This window comes from Vicugna pacos, chromosome 5 (assembly GCF_048564905.1).
Source record: "Vicugna pacos chromosome 5, VicPac4, whole genome shotgun sequence".
Lineage (NCBI taxonomy): Eukaryota > Metazoa > Chordata > Mammalia > Artiodactyla > Camelidae > Vicugna > Vicugna pacos.
Genome location: NC_132991.1, coordinates 33,486,815 through 33,506,452, shown reverse-complemented (window position 1 = coordinate 33,506,452; position 19,638 = coordinate 33,486,815). Strand labels below are relative to the sequence as shown.

Below are 19,638 nucleotides of genomic sequence, written 5' to 3'. Positions count from 1 at the left end.
AGAAACAGTTGGGTTCTTTAAAATCAAAACTGCAAAACACCAAAAAGGAAGTTGAGAGAACCCCCTCTTTACTACCCAAGCCACATGAGAGCCTTCCTGACACCTTATAACCCTGTGCCTTGCATCAAGTAGAAAATAAACTCCAAGCAGCAATCAAAAAGAAAGAAACCCCAACCCCCTCAAAACCCACCTATTTATGAAAAAATTCTTAGCAAACAAGGAAAAGAGGAAATATTTTTAATCAAATAAAAACTGTTTATAAAAATATAACCTGCAAAACTGTCGATCAAATATGCACATAAAATAAAGGCATACAACTTCACAAAAAGCAAATAAATAACATAACGAAACAAAAATATTTTCATGTATCTTTTCTCACGTAGTTACCAGAGGATTTGATCCACCAAAAAATGAAGTGGTAAACCAAGAAGAAAGAAAACAAGGGATACAGGAAACAGGCAGTCTTAATCAATAGACAGGCGAAGGGAATCCCTAGGATGATGGTAAAGGGAGATGTCAGGGAAAATGTACAAAGGATCTGGATGACAAGGAGACCAAGTCAGAGAAGATCCAAAGGCTCTAGGCTCTAGGAACTTCTTCAGTAAGATGACAGAGCTAGAAGGGACAGAACTAGAAGGGACAGATGGTATTGGGAAGATGGAATGAGGGCCAAGTTTTACGTATGGAGTAAGGGTGAAAAATGTGACAAAAAGCCAAATCTCTGTGTTCTCTGGCAGAAATTCAACGTTTAAAAACAAAAGACTCAAGAAACAGCAACATAAGCAAAATAGAAGTAAATATGAAAACAATCAACAGAAACATTTGAAACTGATGGCCTTTGTGAGTGAGTATTGCGGTCAACAACAGGGGACTGATATTGTTTTATTTTATGAAAATACTGGAAAATTGACTCTTTAATCTTTGTCCATGTATAACTTGGATAAAAATTAAAATTAGGATTTCTGCTTCTAGCCATTAGGAAGAAATACAGTTTGGACTTACTGTCAGGCCATAATCAATTAGAAAGTTGAGCAAAATATATGAAACAACAATTCTCAGATATTAAAAACAGGTAGCACAGGACTGTGATGGTTGACATATGGGAAACTAACAAGGTACACCCTGTGACTGCCAGGAGTTCTGCCTGGAGGTACTTTCTCAAACTCAGTGCAGAAAGAGGGAACCGAAAGGACTCTAGCAACCTCACTGGGTGAGGAGAAAATTCAGAGTCCAAGGAGTCTGAGGGAGCCAGAGTATACAGGGATGAGTAAGGGAGAGAAAAAAATATCAATAGGGTTTCCTTTAGTGTTTGATTAAATATCAATCTGCACATTCTACAAATATGCAAAGAATAACTTCTAAGGGGAGAACAATTGCCAGGAAGTTGCAAGCAGAACAACCCCAGAGTTCATACATCACTGGAAATATATTGAGTTCCCAATAGTCAGGGTGAAAGTCTTTATTAAATAGAAAAACTCTTTGGTAGAGACCACAGAAGAGTGATTAATTTGCCATAAAGTGACATGTATAGTAGACATGCCCTAATAAAGTCTTTTAAAAATACCCTGGAAAGAATCAAACTGATCTGACAAAAACCTAAATGACTATCAGAACAAAGCTCAAAAAACACTTTTTGAAGGACTACAACAACATTCAGCACTCTGATAACATAAAATTTACAATGATCAGAATCTAATAAAGAATTACTACATATGTATAAAAAAAGAACATATAACCAATAACAAGGAGGAAAATCAGTCTGTAGTAACGAATCTAGAAATTACAGCGATGCGGAGTTAGTACAGGAACTTTAAGGCAGCTGTGATCGTTATGCTTTAGAATTTAGGGGGAAAGTGAATACAAAGAGGAGGGACATAGAAAATATAAAAAGAATCAAAAAGTGACTCCAACATATGGAAACTATAAATCTAAAATAAAAGCTTCACTGGATAGAATTAACAGCAGATTAGAAATTGGAAGGAAAAAAAAAAAAAAAGAAAAGATAGTGGACTAGAAGAAAATTCTATGTAAATTCTCCGAAATGAAGCATAGAGAAGACTAAACTAAACTACAACTAAAACTATAACTCCAACAACTCCAACAACAACATGCATATGACTGGAATCCCAGAAAAAGAAAAAAAGAAAAAGAAAAAGAAACAAGGGGCAGGGGTGGGCACAGAGACATGTGAATGTGTAATGGCCAAAATTTTTTTCAAATTTGAAGAAGACTGTAAACCAAGACTCAAGAAGCTTGATGATCCCCAAGCAGGACAAGTATAAGGAAAACCACAGTGCATCATAATCAAATTGCTTTAAAAAAAAAAGAAAGAAAGAAAACAGTGATAAAGGAGAAACCATTTGAGTCAGCCAGAGACAAAAATGTCATTATATAGAGTGAACAAAGACAAGAATCACAGCAAGTTTTTCATCAAAAACTATGAAATTCAGGAGACAATATAACAATATATTTAAGTTCTGGGGGGAAATGTCAATCTAAACTCTATACGCAGAGAAAATATCTTTCAAAAATGAAATATTTTCATATAAATAAAAGTTGTGTGACTGCATTGCCAGCAGAACAAGAAAATAATTTATATCAGATGCCAGCTTAAATAAGGATGACCAGCAATGATAAATGGGTAGATAAATAGAAAAGGTATCATTTTTTTCATTTAAAAAATTTTAAAAATAGCTATTTAAAGTAATAATGAAAACAATGTATTTGGAGGCTTATAATGTAAAAAGCATAACAATTATGCCACAAAAGAGAGAAGAAAGGATGTTAGTTATACTGTTGTAAAGTTCTTACATTTTATATGTGAAGTTTTGTGATGTAGTTTGAAGATAGACTGTGTTAAGTTTAAAATGCATATTGTAACGCTTACAGCAAACACTTTAAAAGACAAAACACATGGGTATACCTAATAAACCACTAGTGGAAATAGAATGAAAGGGAAAAAATTGGGAATTAATTGAAAAGGCAGGAAAAGAAGAAATAGACAAAGAACAGATAGGACAGATAAAAAACAAATTGTTAGATTTAACCTCAAACATATCAATAAATACATGAAATGTAAAGAGCTTAAACTCTACAATTAAATGTCAGAGATTGTTGGGCTGAGTAAAAAAATGCAAGATGTATAGCAGCTTTCAACAAATCCTTAAATATAAAGACACCAGTAAGTTTTTTAAAAAGCATGGAAAAGCTATATATTGCAAATAGTAACCAAAACAAAGCTGGAATGGCTAAATTAAAACAAGACAATGTAGACTTCAAGACAAGGATCATTGCAATGGGTAAAGAGGTTTATGTAGAAATTGACAAGCTGATTCTAAAATTTATATGGAAACGCAAAGGACCTAACATAGCCAATAGACTATACTCAAAAAAGAAAAAGTTTGAGGGCTTATATACATCTTATTTTAAGGCTTATTAAAAAGCCACAACAATCAAGAGTGTTTGTTGCTGGCATAAGGATAGATATATAGATAATGAAATGGAAATAAATTACATATTTATAGTCATATAATTTTGGACAAGGTGCCAAGTAATTCAATGAGGGAAAAAAGACTTTTCAACAGGCGGTACTAGACCTGGGTATCTATATGGAAAGCAGTGAGATCTGTACCTTATATCATGTGAAAAAAGTAACTTTAAATGGACTATCAGCCTAAATATGAAAGCTAAAAAATGTAAAACCTGTACCACTTCTAGGGAAAAATATATGAGAAAGTCTTTGCAACCTCAGAGTAGACAAAGATTTCTTAAATAGTACACAACGACCATGATAAAAGAAAAAATAATAAACTGGCCTCCATCAAAATTTAAAACTTCTCTTTGAAAAAATGATCTACAGAAAATGACAAGCCAAAAATTGGGGAAAATATTCATAATACATATATCTAAGAAATAATTTACATGGAAAATAACATGCCAAAATTATACAACCCAGTAATTAAGAGAAAAAAATTAAAAATTGGTAAAATATTTAACAAAACCATCACAAAAAATATACAAAAGGTCATTAAAGTGTGAAACAATGTTTAACATTGTTAGTCATCAGGGAAATGCAAATTAAATCATGAGATACATTCACTTCACACCTAGGATGGCTAAGTTAAAATGACAGAGGATGCCATGTGCTGAAGAGAATGTGGGGCAATGGAAGCTTGCCTCCTTTTTTAGGTGGAATGTAACATGATATCAGCATTTTTTATGAAGTTAAATATACACCTAACATATGACTTGGCAATTCTACAAAAGAAATGAGGATATGTATCCTCACAAAGACTTATAAGTGTTCATGGCAGACTTATTCCTAATAGCCAAAATTTGGAAACAAGCAAATGCCCAATATGTGGCAAATGATGAAACAAACTGTAATACATTCATAATAAATAGACTACTTCACAGCAGCGAAAAGGAACAAACCCTGGTGCACACACAATATGGGTAATCTCAGAGACATTATGTCGTGAGAAAAGAAGCCAGACAGAAAAGAGTACATACTATAAGATTACATTCATATGAAACTCTAGAAGAGACAGATTCAGTCTATGCTGACAGAACGTAGATCAATGATTACCTATGCTGGAATTGTGAGGTAAGGATTGACTGGGAAGATGTACAAGGCTACCTTTTGCAGTGACGGAAATGTTCTATATCTTGATTGTGGTGGTGGATTCACCTTTGTACACATCTTTCAAAACTCTTCACCTGCACAGCTAAAATGTCTGCATTTCATTGTACATAAAGTGGACCTCAATAACACTGATTAAAGGATTAAATTAAAAGGGGATGAAAAATGAAGAGACAGCAAAGGGAGAGGAAAAAGAATATGTGAAATAAGAGGAAAACTATGACTGGGTCAGGAAAAGGAAGAGCAAAAAGTAAATTGAAGAAAACGAAAGGGTAAAATGGTGGGGGGGTTTCAAATTAACTCTTACAGTGTACACTACTATGGGCTTGGTCCTTTATTCTTTCCCTTAATCCTCACAACACCTTGCAAGTTAAAGATAATTACCCTCATTTTATTGATATGGAAACCAAGACCCTGAGAGTTCAAGTGTTTTTCCGTATTTTCACTTTTTGTCATTGGCTCCCAAACTCTTTCTGCTACATGGTACTCACTTCCTTTGGAAGTCGATCTTCATCGAGTGGGTTCTCTAGATGCTGAGATGGAGTTTGTATACAGAGTAATAATCAGGGTTCAACCTCTGTAGGAGTCAGGAGGAAGAAGTAGGATTGGACAGCAGGAGAAATCAAACTACAATGCAAGCTCAACAAAGCATCTGCCAACACCAGGGGGAGCACTGAAGAGTATATGGACCCCAGAGTGTCCCATGTGGCATCTGCTGTGGGGGGGAGTCTTTTCTGAGAGATCATCCACCTTCCACTGAAGTGTTTCCAAGACAAGAAAGGAAGGTAAAAGGAATTATATCAATAACCATAATAACAAAAACTGTAGTAAATATGTTTTATGTGCCAGGCATGGTTCAAAGCATGTTTTAACTCATTGAAAACTCACAACCCTCCCAGGTAAACACCATGTTTAATCTCCACTTTATCATAAAAACTAAGGCTGAGAGAGAGGCTAGCCTAAGGCTACACAACAGAGAGAGGAGAGGCAAGGACAGGATACCATAGTCTGGCATCAGACTGTGCTCTCCCAGGGTCAAAAAGACGCCTAGCCCCTTTTAGTGACATACTCCAGATATACTTCATTAAGTGCCACCTGGAATCTCATAGCCCCTCCAAAAAAAGCCACTCATCAATATCCTCAGGTTGCTCTCCATTTGAAAGAACAACCTTCTAATTAAATACATCTTCCTCCTCAGGCAATTGGTTCTGACCCACATGGCGTTGAAGTTGTTGAGCTTTGCCCATAAGAGCCACCTACAGTAAGGCTTTCAGATGTGAGGGGAAAGTTCTAGCGAAAGCAGAGAGCCACCCTGAGGAAAACTGGAGTGAATTTACTTTTAATTTGAAATGCAGGGTTTTTGGGTGCCGTTACCCTGCCTCCTCCAAGCCCAGATTGGTCTGTAACACAATCTGACTCTTGAATACTTAAAAATAGAGATAATTGAACACCCCACGCTGTGATGTGGGGCCTTGAAATTCAGTGCTGAATTCAGTGGTGGGAGTGCTGATTTGCATTAACTTAGTCATGCCCACCTCATCAACTTAGGTAACTGATGTTAGGTCCCTAGAGTTTCCTAGGAACCTAAGTTTCCTAGGAAAACACTAGACAAGGAAGCAGACCTAGATTGTATTCCTAGTTCTGCATTTAAGTAATTCTGTGACCTTAGACAACTCACTCTCACTCAGTTTCTCTGGGTTTCAGTTCCTTTATCCACAGACTTCGGGGCTTGGATTGAATAAGGTCCCTTACTGTTAATTCTGCAATTCTCAGAGATCAAACAGGGAACTTAGAGAAGACTTGAGTATAGGAGCTAAAAGGCTTTAATTGGAAAACCATCCTTCCATAAAATGTTTTTCTGGGACTTGCTTAACAACTGCAGGAGCATATTTCCTTCTTTTATCCCACAGTAAGCCTCTTAAAGCAAACAGTGTCCCCAACACTGTTTAGATAAATAAGGTAACAGACAAGACCTAAAGGGGTCAACACATTGTCAAGAAGCAGCATGATCTGTGGGAAGAGTCAGGACTGGGAGAGAACTCTGGCATAGCTCTGCCATAACTCAACTTACCTTCTTCACTGTCAGACAGGCTTCATGATAACTGTGTCCTCCCAGGAGAAAGAATCAGAGAACAAAAAGAACTCTTAGGAAATAAACTTTGCCTGTAAATGATTTGAGCTCAAGGACAAAGAACACAGAGCTTACTCCAATGAGTATGTAGGATGTACTTTGAGTTCACTAGATTTCATTCATCTAAACAGAAGGCATGTATCCAGTATGGCTACCTTCAACTCCACAGAAAATCAAAGCGCAAGAAGGGAAAGCTGAATGGGGCCTCGTATAGACCAGCTTCCCCGTTTTACTGTTAGGGACAGCTAGCAAGAAAAAGTGACTTGCCCAAGTTTATACAGAAAATTAGCTTACAGGTCTATTACTAGGACCCAGATCTGCATTCATTTATTTATTCAACAAATATTTGTATTGGCACCTGGATGGAAAAGACACCATCTTACTTTTATGGGGAGACAATCAAATAATCCCATCAATAAATGTAGAATTAGAGCAGTGGCAAGTGATCCAAAGTAAGGCACACAATGCTAGGAGAACACCTAATAGAATGTGGTCTGCCCGTAGACCTGAGGAACTCTTCTCTGAGGTTTAAGCAGGAAGGAAGGGAAAGTGTTCCTAGTAGGCACAATAGCATGCACAAAAGGCCCCGGCACAGGAAGGAACAGGGCAAGTTTTAGAAGTTAAGGAAAAAAAAAAAAAGACTGGAACCCAGAGAAGGAGGGGCAGATGGTAAGAGAGAAGACTGGAGGGGGACTTTGAAGGTAGACCATGAATCTGTGAAGGTCATGTTCATTCATTCATTCATTTAGTTATTAATTCTTACATCATTGATTTATTCATTCAACACAGTTTTTGAGCATCCATCAAGAAACAGGTATTGTTCTGAGCACCAAAGTTTGAACAATGAACACAATAAATTCCCTGCCATCAGGGGATTATATGGGGAGGGAGACAAAGATAACAAAGAGATAAATAAAAAATACAATGTGTCAGGTGGTGATATGTGCCATGAGAATTAATGTAGCAGGGAAAGAGGAACAAAGAATGGTGATATGAAGTAATATTTTACAAAGGGTGACAAGGAAAGATTTCTTGTTAAAATAAATTTTTAGCAAAGACAGAAGTAAAGGAGGGAGCCATTTTGCTATATGAAGTGTTCCAAGTAAAGGGAACAGCTCAGGCAAATGTCCTGAGATGAGAACATGTTTAGAATATTTAAGAAACAGCAGAGAAACCTGTGTTCTTAGAACCCAGCCAGCGAAAGGAAGATTGATGGTCTGGGAAGAGATCTTAGAGGGAATCTTAGAATTGGAGCTAAAGTTCTCAACTTGGAATGGGATACGAAGCCTTGGAGCATTTTAAACATAAAAATAAGATAATATGACTTATGTTTCGGAAGGATTACCCTGGCTTCCATGTGGACACAGAGGGTAAATGTAGAAATAAAGAAAACAGTTGGGGATCTATAGTAATAATCCAGGTGAAAAATGATGGTGGCTCGGATGAGGGTGGTAGCAAGAGTGGTGGGGAGTAGTCAGATTCTGGATGCATTTCAAAGATAGACACTACATGATATACAGATAAATTGGATGAAGGATGTTAGAAAAAGAAAAGGAGTCAAGGATGACTCCAAGGGCTTGACCTGAACTGAAGGCTGAATGGAGTTGCCATTCACTGAACGAGGAGAGGCCACTAGGCATTTAAGTTGAAGAAGGAGGACAGCACGACCACATCTGTGTGTCTAAAAGATCACTTGGCTGCAATATGGAAAATGGGTTGGGGATGGTCAAGGTTGGATCTGAGGTGACTAGTTTGGAGACTGACTAGGTAGTCCAGATAAGAGATTCATTAGTGGACCATCCATGAAATTTTTTTTCCTATTTTAACAGTTTAATTTAGTAGTCATAGATATATATTAACGTACATTAGAAAAAACACACCAACCCTGTGACTTCAGAAAATTGCTTAGGAACAGGGAAATATGGTACCTTAAATTTGATCTAAGAAGTATATTTAGTAAATAATGGGGTAGTTGGTTCTTGAAAATGGAAAAAAATTATATTGGTGGTATGCAGATACTAAAATTTGTGAATGCATACTATATTACACTGTCTGTTTGATAAGTCTCATTGGTTAAGTGAGATTTTTTTGAGTGAGTCACACTTTGGGGTATACACCCAGCACATAGACTAAATTATCCCACACTGTCTTGAGAAATTTTCTTTACTTGAACTGCAGCCATGTTTATTTGGTGTGACTCAGTCACCTGGGTATGGCAAATGGGACCAACCAAGAACCAATCAGAATGCAGATTTATGACAATGGCATGCAGATTTATGACAATAACATCAAGCTAGTTTCTGTGTACAGACTAAATGATAATCTCTAAACTCAGAAACTGGGGGTGGTTGTTGTCTGATCTGTAGTCTGGAGAGACAAAGGGAGCTGGCTGCAAAGAGAAAGAAGAAGGAAGCAGATGCGTAGAGAGATGCTGAGGTAAGAGAGAAAGAGGACTGAGATTTTCAGTAACTAGTTCTGGTCTTTTCCTGTGGCTCAGTAGCCTTTCTGCATTGGATGCCTGAGACATTCTATAGCAATAAGAAATACAACTGTTAATTTAGCTCCTTTGATAGTTTTTCATATTTGCTACCAAAAGGTCATACCCAATAGCTACTTCCACAATTAAGAAATGGAAGATAAAATTTTTTCTTTAAAATAAAGAACCACTTAGGGAACTCCTGTGGTTCCTGTATCTAAACTCAAAACTCCAACAAAAAAAAGTTCTAAGTTGTCCAATATTGGGATAGAGGATTCATATGGCTTTGAACAAGCTTATAGAAGCAGTAAAAAGAGTGAATCTAATGGATGGAAGTAAGCCAACACTGGTTGAGAAAAAAATTAAGAGAAGATGCAACAGTAATTCCATTTAGGAGGAAGAAAGAATCAGAGATATTTTTCAATGACGAAGTTGCAAAGGAATTATTTTAAATGAGAAATTTTATTAAAATAAATTTTAAAATTATTTTCAAACATTAAAAATATTAGAAGATGTCACATAAAAAATCACCATTTGAATTTCCATATTGTGTAAGACTAAGGGAAATCATATCAAACTGAGAAGTCTATTCCCAGGTGAAGCAATGTTTTGATGTTTTTGCTTAAAAAATTTTATAAATCATTGTATACTAGGTTTCTTCACCTCATCCCTAACACTATCTTATCCCCCTCTGCCATGACCATTTTCTCTCTTCTCCCCAAAAATCTGAAAGGGAAAAAAAACGTGTGGCTGACAGAAATATTATAGAGCGTGCCAGAATAAAAGAAAATGCACACAGAGAGATCACGACAGTGGAGTAGGAGGACATGGATCTCACCTCCCCCCAAAACACTTCAAAACTGCATCTACATATGGAACAATTTTCACTGAAAATTAACTGGAGACTGGCCGAAAGACTCTCGTGCAGCCAAGGCTGTAAGAAAAATCCACACGGAATCTGGTAGGCAGGAAAGAGAAGTGATCAGGTCAAGACCTGTGGCCTTTGGAGGGGACTCAGAGGAAAAGAGAAATTATACAGGCAGAGGTCCTCCCTGAGGAGTGATTAGTTTTAAGCCACATATTGGGTGTGCCAGTCCTGGGGTCCAACACGGAAAGACATGCCCCCTTGGCTGGACTGGAGGGCCAGTAGGACGAACAGGAGGCCTGTGGGAAGCCTGGACCCTGCTCCCAAGGCGCATATACACACTTGCTGGCTCCTGAATCAGGACAGAGAGGATGGAATGAAAACTGCCTAGGTGGCTGGTCAGTTTCCCACAACTGCCCTGAAGCACACGCCAGCCTCAGCCAAGCAAATGCTCCAGTCCTGCTTGCTTTACAACACAGCTCCACACTCGTGCGAGGGTTTAGCTGTGAGACACAGAGGTGGCTCAGATGTAAAGCGGCATCTGAGCAGGACAGGGGCAGCCACTACTGGTGCTTAGGCAGTGCATAAGAGTATAGATTATACTTCATTTAAAGTTATTATAAAATAATGCCTATATTTCCCTGTGCTGTATAGTATGTCCTAGTTGCTTATCTATTTAATACCTAGTAGTTTGTATCTCTGAATCCCATACCCTATCTTGTTCCTCTCCCCTTCCCTCTCCCCACTGGTATCCACTAGTTTGTTCTTTATATCTGTGAGACTGTTTCTGTTTTGTTATATAGATTCCTTTGTTTTATTTTTTAGCTTCCTCATATAAGTGATATTATACAGTATTTGTCTTTCTCTGATTTATTTCACTAAGCATAATACCCTCTAGGTCTATCCACGTTGTTGCAAATGGCAGAATTTTATTTTTATGGCTGAGCAATATTCTATAGTGTATATACATATACATTGTGTGTGTGTGTATACATACATACATATATATATGTACACACATATATATATCCATTGGCATTTAAAGTAATTATTGATAGGTATGTACTTACTATCATTTTATTACTTGGCTTCTGGTTGCTTTTGTAGTTCTTCTCTATTCTTTTCTTCTTTTTGTTTCTTCCCTTGTGGTTTGATGATTGTCTTTACTGGTATGCTGTGTTCTTTTCTCTTTAGTTTTTATGTATCTATTGTAGGTTTTTGATTTGCTGTTACCAGTTCATATATGTTGATCTGTAACTATATCTACTTGTTTTAAATAGGTAGTCCTTTAAGTTCAAACACATTGTAAAATTTCTGCATTTACTTCCTTCCCCCACATTTTGTTTTTAATGTCATATTTTACATCTTCATGTTTATCCCTTTAGTCATAGTTGATTTTATAATTTTTTGTCTTTTAATCTTTATACTAGCTTATATAAGTGGATGATCCTCAACCTTTATTATTGCCATTATTAGTCAGATTTTTCCTTTTCTATAGATTCTTACTTCTTGTTATATAGTCTTACAGCCTTTTCTACTTAGAGAAGACCCTTTAACACTTCTTTCAGGGTAGGTTTGGCATTGGTGAACTCTTAGTTCTTCTCAGTGTCTGAATAAATTCTTTCTCCTTATTTTTTATTTTTTTAATTGAAGTATAGTTGATTTACAATATTGTGTAGTTTCAGGTGTACAACAAAGTGATTCAGTTATATATTTTTTCAGATTATTTTCCATTTTAGGTTACTACAAGATATTGAATATAGTTTCCTGTGTTATACAGTAAATCCTTGTTGCTTATCTATTTTACACATAATAGTTTGTATCTGCTAACCCCATATTGCTAATTTATTCTCCCCCTCTTTCCTTTCCCCTTTGGTGACCATAGGTTTGTTTTCTGTGTCTGTGAGTCTTCTGTTTCAGTTTTGCATATAGATTCATTTGTATTATTTTTTAGATTCCACATGTAAGTGACAACATAAAGTATTTGTCTTTCTCTGCCTGACTTACTTTACTTAGGATATTCTCTAAGTTCACTCATGTTGCTGCAGGTGACAATATTTTATTTTTTTAAGGCTGAGTAATATTCTATTGTGTATATATTTATCACATCTTCTTTATTCATCTGTTGAGTGACATTTGGGCTGCTTCCATGGCTTGGCTATTGTAAATAGAGCTGTTATGAACTTTGGGGTGGATGTATCTTTTTGAATTAAAGTTTTCATCTTTCCCAGATATATGCCCAGGAGTGGGATTGCTGGATCACACGGTAGCTCTTGTCCTTCAATTCTAAATGATAATCTTGCTAGGTAGAATATCCTAGGCTGCAAGTTGTCCCTTTTCAGTACTTTGAATATGTCATGCCACTCCCTTCTGGTCTGCAATGTTTCTGCATAGAAATCAGCTGATTGCCTCATGGAGGGTCCTTTTGTATGTGATTCTTTGTTTTCTCTTGCTGTCTTTAGAATTCTCTCTTTATCTTTAACTTTTGCCATTTTAATTATGATATCTCTTGGTGTAGGTTCATTTTGTTTGGGACCCTCTGTGCATCCTGTACCTGAATATCTTTTTTCTTCTTTAGGTTTGGAAAGTTTTCAGCCATAAGTTCATCAAATGCATTTTTGATCCCCTTCTTTCTCATTTTTCCTTCTGGGACTCCTATAATGCAAATATTGTTATGTTGATATTGTCTCAGAGATCCCTTAAACTGTTTTCATTTTTCAATTTGTTTTTCTTTTTGCTGTTCTGATTGGGTGATTTCCATTATTCTATCATTTATGTGTTCTGTATCACCTAATCTGTTGTTAATCCTAGATCATTTATGTGTTCTATATCACCTAGTCTGATGTTAATTCCTTCTAATATGTTTTTTATTTCAGTTATTGTATTCTTCAGTTCTGTTTCTTTTTAGAATTTTTAGTTCCTTGTAAAAATTCTCACTGTGTTCACCTATTTTCCCCAATTAAGTTAGCATTCTTACTATGAATGCTTTGAGCTCTTTATCTGGTAAAGTGTTTATTTCTGTTTCATTACTTGCTTTTTCAGGTTTTTTAATCTTGCTCTTTCAATTGAGAAAAATTCTTCTCCCTTCTAATTTTGATTAACTTTCTCTGTCTCTATGAAGTTAGATGAAATAGTTGCTAATTGCAGTGTTCAAGGTATTCCTTATGGCTGTCCCTATTCAGTCTGTGTGTGCCCAGAAGGCACCTAAGGATGGGGCAGATTGCCAGTGGAGCTAATCATGTGATTAGAAGGTTGGAACTTTCAGTCCAATCTGCCCCTTTCCCCACACATGTTCCATCACCCCCATGGGGGTTCCATGGGGAGAAGGGCTGGAGATAGAGGACAAACACCAATGTACAATGATTAAATAAATCATGCCTATGTAGCCTCCATAAAAACCCAAAAGTACAGGTTAGGAGAGCTTCTGGGTTGGGGAACATGTGGAGATGCAGAGAAGAGGCACCCCAGAGAGAGCATGGAATCTCTACACCCTTTCTTCATAACTTGTCTTCCATCTGTCCTGATGTGTATCCTTTTATCATAAGCCAGTAATCTAGTGAGTGAAATGTTTTGCTGAGTAAATTAATCAAAACCAAATAGGATCATTGGAACCACTAATCTACAGCCAGTGGGTCAGAAATACAGGTGACAACCCGGATTTAGGATTGGTGTTTGAAGCAGGGTGGGTCTTATAGGATTGAGTCCATAACCTGTGGGATCTGATGCTATCTCCAGTAGATAGTGTCAGAATTGTGTTGATGTAGGACATCTAGCTGGTGTCTGAGAATTGCTTGGTGATGGGGAAAAAAAAACCCTAGACATCTGAATGTAATTGATGAATGCATATGGTAGTTAGTAATTAGTAAAAATGGGATTGAAATATACGTCTGTTGGAGATTGCTGCATTTGAGTGTCAGGATTGATCTTTACAAAGTAGTAGCTGTCTCTCACTCAGGACTGAGACCCTAGAATCTTAGAATATTCTCCTAGCACATGGGCACATTAAAATTAATACAATCACTTTCAAAGTCAGGCTTCACTCTCCCTGAGTGGACTGCAATAGCATTTGAAATTTGAACCTTGGTAGAGATTAAAATAGGAGAACATCAGTCTCAGTTTCTTTGAGAAAACAGTCTACAATCAACTAAGTTTGGATAATATGTTGTTTCTTCCCTCTTGGGGTTCCTCTTGCAAGTTAGTGTATTAAAGGGACTAAGAAGTAAAGAAACCTTTAACTAAATGTTACATAAAAGAATTCAATCCCAGAATGCTTTTTGTCATTTCTAAAACTTTATCTCCAGCTTAACATTTAGAAAATTGAACTCATTACTTCGTTCCAAAAACTGGATGTCCTTCTTTCCTAACTTTCCCAATTTGATAAAATTACATTCTTGGATATAAGGCAAGATGGCAGAGTAGAAGGACACTGAACTCACCTCCTCTCAGGAGCACACCAAAATTACGACTATTTAGAGAATAAGTATTGATGAAAATGTCTGGAATGTACCAGGAAAATTCTTTTATAGGTAACAATATAAAGAAGAAACCACAACAAGGTGGGTGGGAGGAGTGAAGTCATTGTATAGCCAAGTCCCATATCCCCAGGTAGGGAGAATAATTACAACTGCAGAGATTCTCCCCCAAGTGAGGCATCTGAGCTCTGCATTAGGCTTTCCAGCCCAGCGGTCCTGCACTGGGAAGATGAGCCCCCAGAACGTTTGGCTTTGGAGGCCAATGGGACTTACTTGGATAGTTTCAGAGACTTGTGGGAAATAGAGATTCCACTCTTCAAGGGCACACACAAAATCTCACACACTTTGGGACCCAGGGCAGAAGCAGTAAATTGAAAGGAGCATGTGTCCGACCTACTTGCTGATCCTGGAGGATCACCTGGAGAGGCAGGAGGCAACTGGAGCTCACAGACACTGGCAGCAGCCCATTCTACCACATGGACACTGGTGCTGGCAAGCACCTATTACCTTAATAGCCTCAATACGCAGACCCACCCTGTCCAACAGCCAATAGAAAAGACTGATGAAAAAACTGATGAAAGAGCTAGCTCTTTGAAAATATAAACAAAATTGATAAGCCATTAGCCAGAATCATCAAGAAAAAAAGAGAGAGGGCCCAAATAAATAAAATCACAAATGAAAAAGAAGTTACAACCAACACCACAGAAATACAAAGGCTCATAAGAGACTATTACAAACAACTGCTTGCCAATAAAATAAACAATGTAGGAGAAATGGAAAAATTCTTAGGACGGTACGGTCTCCCAAGATTGAACAAGGAAGAAATAGAAAATACGAAAAGACCAATTACCAATACTGAAACTGAATCAGTAATTAAAATATTCCCAATAGACGCCAGAGCACATTATGGATAGCAAATAACTTTTAAAAAGTTCAGTCACCCTCTCCCCCCTCAAAGCCATCTGTACCAACTACAGCCACAGAGGAAAAGAAATCAGAAACAGTGAGATGGACACAGAGAGAGTGGGCATTTTTGTCATTGCAATAAAATGGAGCACTGAGGCGTGTAATAAAACAGCAGTTGCTTCTGACCAGCACCATGATCCTTCAGAGTCGCTCTGGGATTCAACAAATGCTCAGATTTGGCCTCCTTCAGAGTCCAAGTATGTGGCTTCTTAATAGTGCAATTTGAGGACTACTTGGAGTTTCTCTGGCTCCTAGAATAGTCACCTAGTCAGTTTCCATAGTTTTAAGATTCTATTGTTAAGGTTCTGTTCCTTGAGGTTATGAAGTATGGCTTGTTAGCATAATGATACTCCTGAAACCCATAAACATTAGGCCACTGTGAGACAGCCTGACAGTATTTGTTCGAGCACAAGAAATAAGTTGATTGCCATCAAACAATGCTTCTATGTGAATACCAGTAAAAGCTGTAGAATATTCTGTAAGTTACTTAGAGGCAAGGCAGTGAATGTCTCCAGTAGCACATGGTGTTCCTTCTTAGAGCAGGAGATTTGTTTTCCCTCCCCAAACAATCTGAAATAAAATCTGGAGTCATGGACACAGAGTGCTCTCTTGTTGTGGCAAATAAGTGGTTTCAGTGTGTCAACTGGGAAATTTCATAAATCTCATCAGCTTCGTCACTGTAACATTTAGTCACAGGGAGGAACACGTGAGAAGTTGGTTTGTCTGCCTGCTTTGGTTGCTGTTGCTTTGCCCAAGATTTTTATTTCACTAACCTTGGGCTCAGATCCTTTTGTCAAAGAGGAAAGAACACTCTGAATCTATTAGCTTATTAATTTGGATAAAGCACACTTTGTATATTTTGGACCCTGAGAAGAGTAGTTCTAATCACTCTCAGTTCACCACTGTACCTGGGGACAGGGTTTGTTTAGAAACCGTGGTTTTGATGTCATCTTTTCCTGCCCTTACTACATCCATTTTTATAGCTAGTAACTAATAAATTCATTTGATTTTAATATATTTTTCTTTATCTCACTTTACATTTCCCTGATGCAAATTCAAATGAATCAGTTAAAATAAAAATTATGTCTAAAAGAGAGACAAACAGAAGAGATCTGGATACTCCAAAATGGATACTCAGGCCTTTGAAACACGTAGCTGGTTCTATAGATTTGCTGAAGCAGGCTCTCAGCTGGGCAGGGTGGGGGACGCTGGCCCAAGGGGGTTGACAGACCTAAATGTCAGCGGTGCTCCCTACTACCCTGCACGACACAGTGCCCCGGAGCTCAGGGAGCATTTATATGGATTTAAAATTCTGGACTATGGCAAGGTGTTCTCATCAAATCCTTTGCTGTTATAAATGCAGCCTCCACATCTAGGGAATGAGGACCCCATACAAATGATCCCCACATCAAGGGTGAAGTCTACCTCCTCTTCTTGAAGCAGGCTGTTTCAACCCAAATAAACTCTGCGAATAAGTGGAATCCACGTCTTTTCCTGCTTATTAACTGATTTAAAAGTTTCTAAGATTCTAGTTCAGCAAATACTACCCGCTCTGGGCCAGGTCCTATGTCTGCACATGCTCTTTCACTTACTCTTTACAAATTACCTTGTAGAATAAAATACTATCATTCCTTTGACAGAGGAGGAAACAAGTATTCTAGCCACTTCACCATGCCTCACTGGGTTATGAGTGGGTTAAAAAGACCTCCTTTATTAATTCATTGTCAACAAGTAATGATTAAGGTAACCGACATACATCGTGCTAGCCACTGTGCTCAGTGTTGGGAATGCAGCAGTAAATGAGTCACTGTTTTTGCCCTTATGGGGACCTATGCCAAATGGGAAGACATGAATTTCATTTTTCATTACAAACTTGAGTTGCTGCTTTTGTTGTTTCAAATCTCTTGTATTGCTTTTACTTGGCTTTAAGAGTATACTTGCTATACGGCCCGTGCTGAGTAGAAATAGTACAAACCGGCTTAGGCAGAGCCTCTGCTCTGAACGTTTGCACTTCATGACAGACATCACAGACATGGAGATGACTGAACAAAACTGTAAGGCAACGACAAGTGTGCTCATTAACTACAACAGCTCACTAACTTAAGAATCTCAAATTTTGAAAGATAACATTCATCCAATAAGTAAAAAATAAACCTCTGTGTACCCAAAATAGAAGTCACTGAGTCTATTTACTAAAGCTCATGTACTTTATTTGCAGGGAGACAATTCAGGCCCTCACTTTCAACCATGTTACTCTTATCTCACAGAATTTTAACACAATTGGATATCTGCTTGCAGCTTACAATAAATTAAAAAAGAAACTTGCTTATCCTTGGGCATTGGATGAAAAAAAGAAGAGATTAGATTATCCCCAAAAAACTTATTAATAATTTTGCTGAAGGCTGATTTTCTCCACTGGAACTGGGAGATAGTGTGGAAAATTTATTTAAAAGAGTTTAAAACAAACACATTTGATTTGGCTTTCCTATGAAGCGTATGATTGAGTTTGTCATTTTCAAAACCACAATACCTTTTTCTGAAAGCAACTGCATCCTTTATTTACCCTTTTGCTGCATCCCCTCTCATCTCTCATTGGTTGGTGAGCATGGCTCTCATGTGTTGATAATAGCTCCTGTCAGTCATTACCTGCAGAGTTTCTGCAAACCTGAAATGAGTGGTTTTCAGTTTTGCACCCCCAGTTTCCCAGGGACATGGACTTGAGGTGAACATTAACCTAGATTTTCACCATCTTTTGGCAAAACAGTGCTTCCTGGAGGTTTGCCTAAGGTGTTTCATGTTGTCATTCACTAGACTAGGCTTCTTCAGGGAACAGCTACTCTGATAAGAAAGGACTCCTTATGAAGCAGAGGAGAACCAATGGGCACACTAAATTCAAGGACGAAATTCTAGCTATCTTGGCAGTGGGATTATGGATCTTGGCTTAAGAACTTCCATTTTTAGGTGGTATACAGGTAACTTTGTTGACTTGTGGAGAGTCTTTTTTTTCTTCTTCTTAGGAGTATGTGACTAATTATTTCTGAAAACGAATTTATAAACTAGTATCCAGTGGTGGCTCTGTTCTTGAGGGAGAAAAAGAGGAAGTGAAAAAGGGTACCAGGAGGACTCCATTTTGATATTTTGAAGAATTGTTCTATGTCAGTCACCTAAGGAAAGGTGAATCTTTGAATCTGAGAGTGAATTATCAACTATAAGTTCCTGTTTTTCTTTGAATGATGCAGGGAAGTGTAATGTTCTTTCCACTTTTAAAAATTACATACGTGGACACAGAGTAACGCAGAATTTTGACCAAGGGTAGCAGAGTAAGACAAAATGGGGAGAGCTAGAAATACATCGCAGATCCCTTCACTCAAACATTTACATGTTCTAGTCTCATGTTTTTAGAACTCATTTTGATAAATTGCCCACTCTTCCAAGGTTAACATTTTATGGCCAAGTGACTGAGAGACATTTGTCTCCAAGTCAGGATGGTGAGAGAAGCATGGTGTGGGGGATACTGTGGGATGAGAACAAAGTAAAGAATAATAGACTTGATATCACTCTCAAAGAATCTCTATGTCTAATGAAAAACTTACATTTGACTCTTTTTCAGTGCCTGTAACTCGAAGTCAAATGTTTAAGTTTAATGTGATTGTGTATTTAAAATAATTAATAGAATTGGGGATTTATTTATTCAATGATTAAGTATCTAAGGTAAAAGTTGGCCTAAAAATGATAAACATAGACAAGACTTAACATTACAAAGTTTCTTAACTGAGTTTCTCTTTGATCATTATGTATAATCACATTTTGTATTTTCTAGAATTTTATACAGCTTGTAGATGATCCAAATATTTTTACCTTACTTTTTCCTCTCATAAGGCTCAGTTCATAAAATCACCATCAGTACCACCACCACTACCACCACCACCTTCATCATTGCCATCATTATTATTGAGAATGCTATGCTCTTGACACATATTAACTCATTGATAACTCCCAATAATCAAATGAGGTAGATATTATTGCCCTGATTTTCTTGATGAGGCAACTGAGGCACAGAAAATTAATAATCTGCCCCAATATATA

General features: G+C 37.3%; 1 long non-coding RNA gene across 6 annotated transcripts in view; it reads right to left on the bottom strand.

The window, feature by feature from the left end:
- LOC116280632 (uncharacterized) overlaps window positions 1–19,638 on the bottom strand; it is a 177,970-nt gene that overhangs the window by 138,051 nt on the left and 20,281 nt on the right. The gene's annotated exons all lie outside the window — the stretch shown is intronic.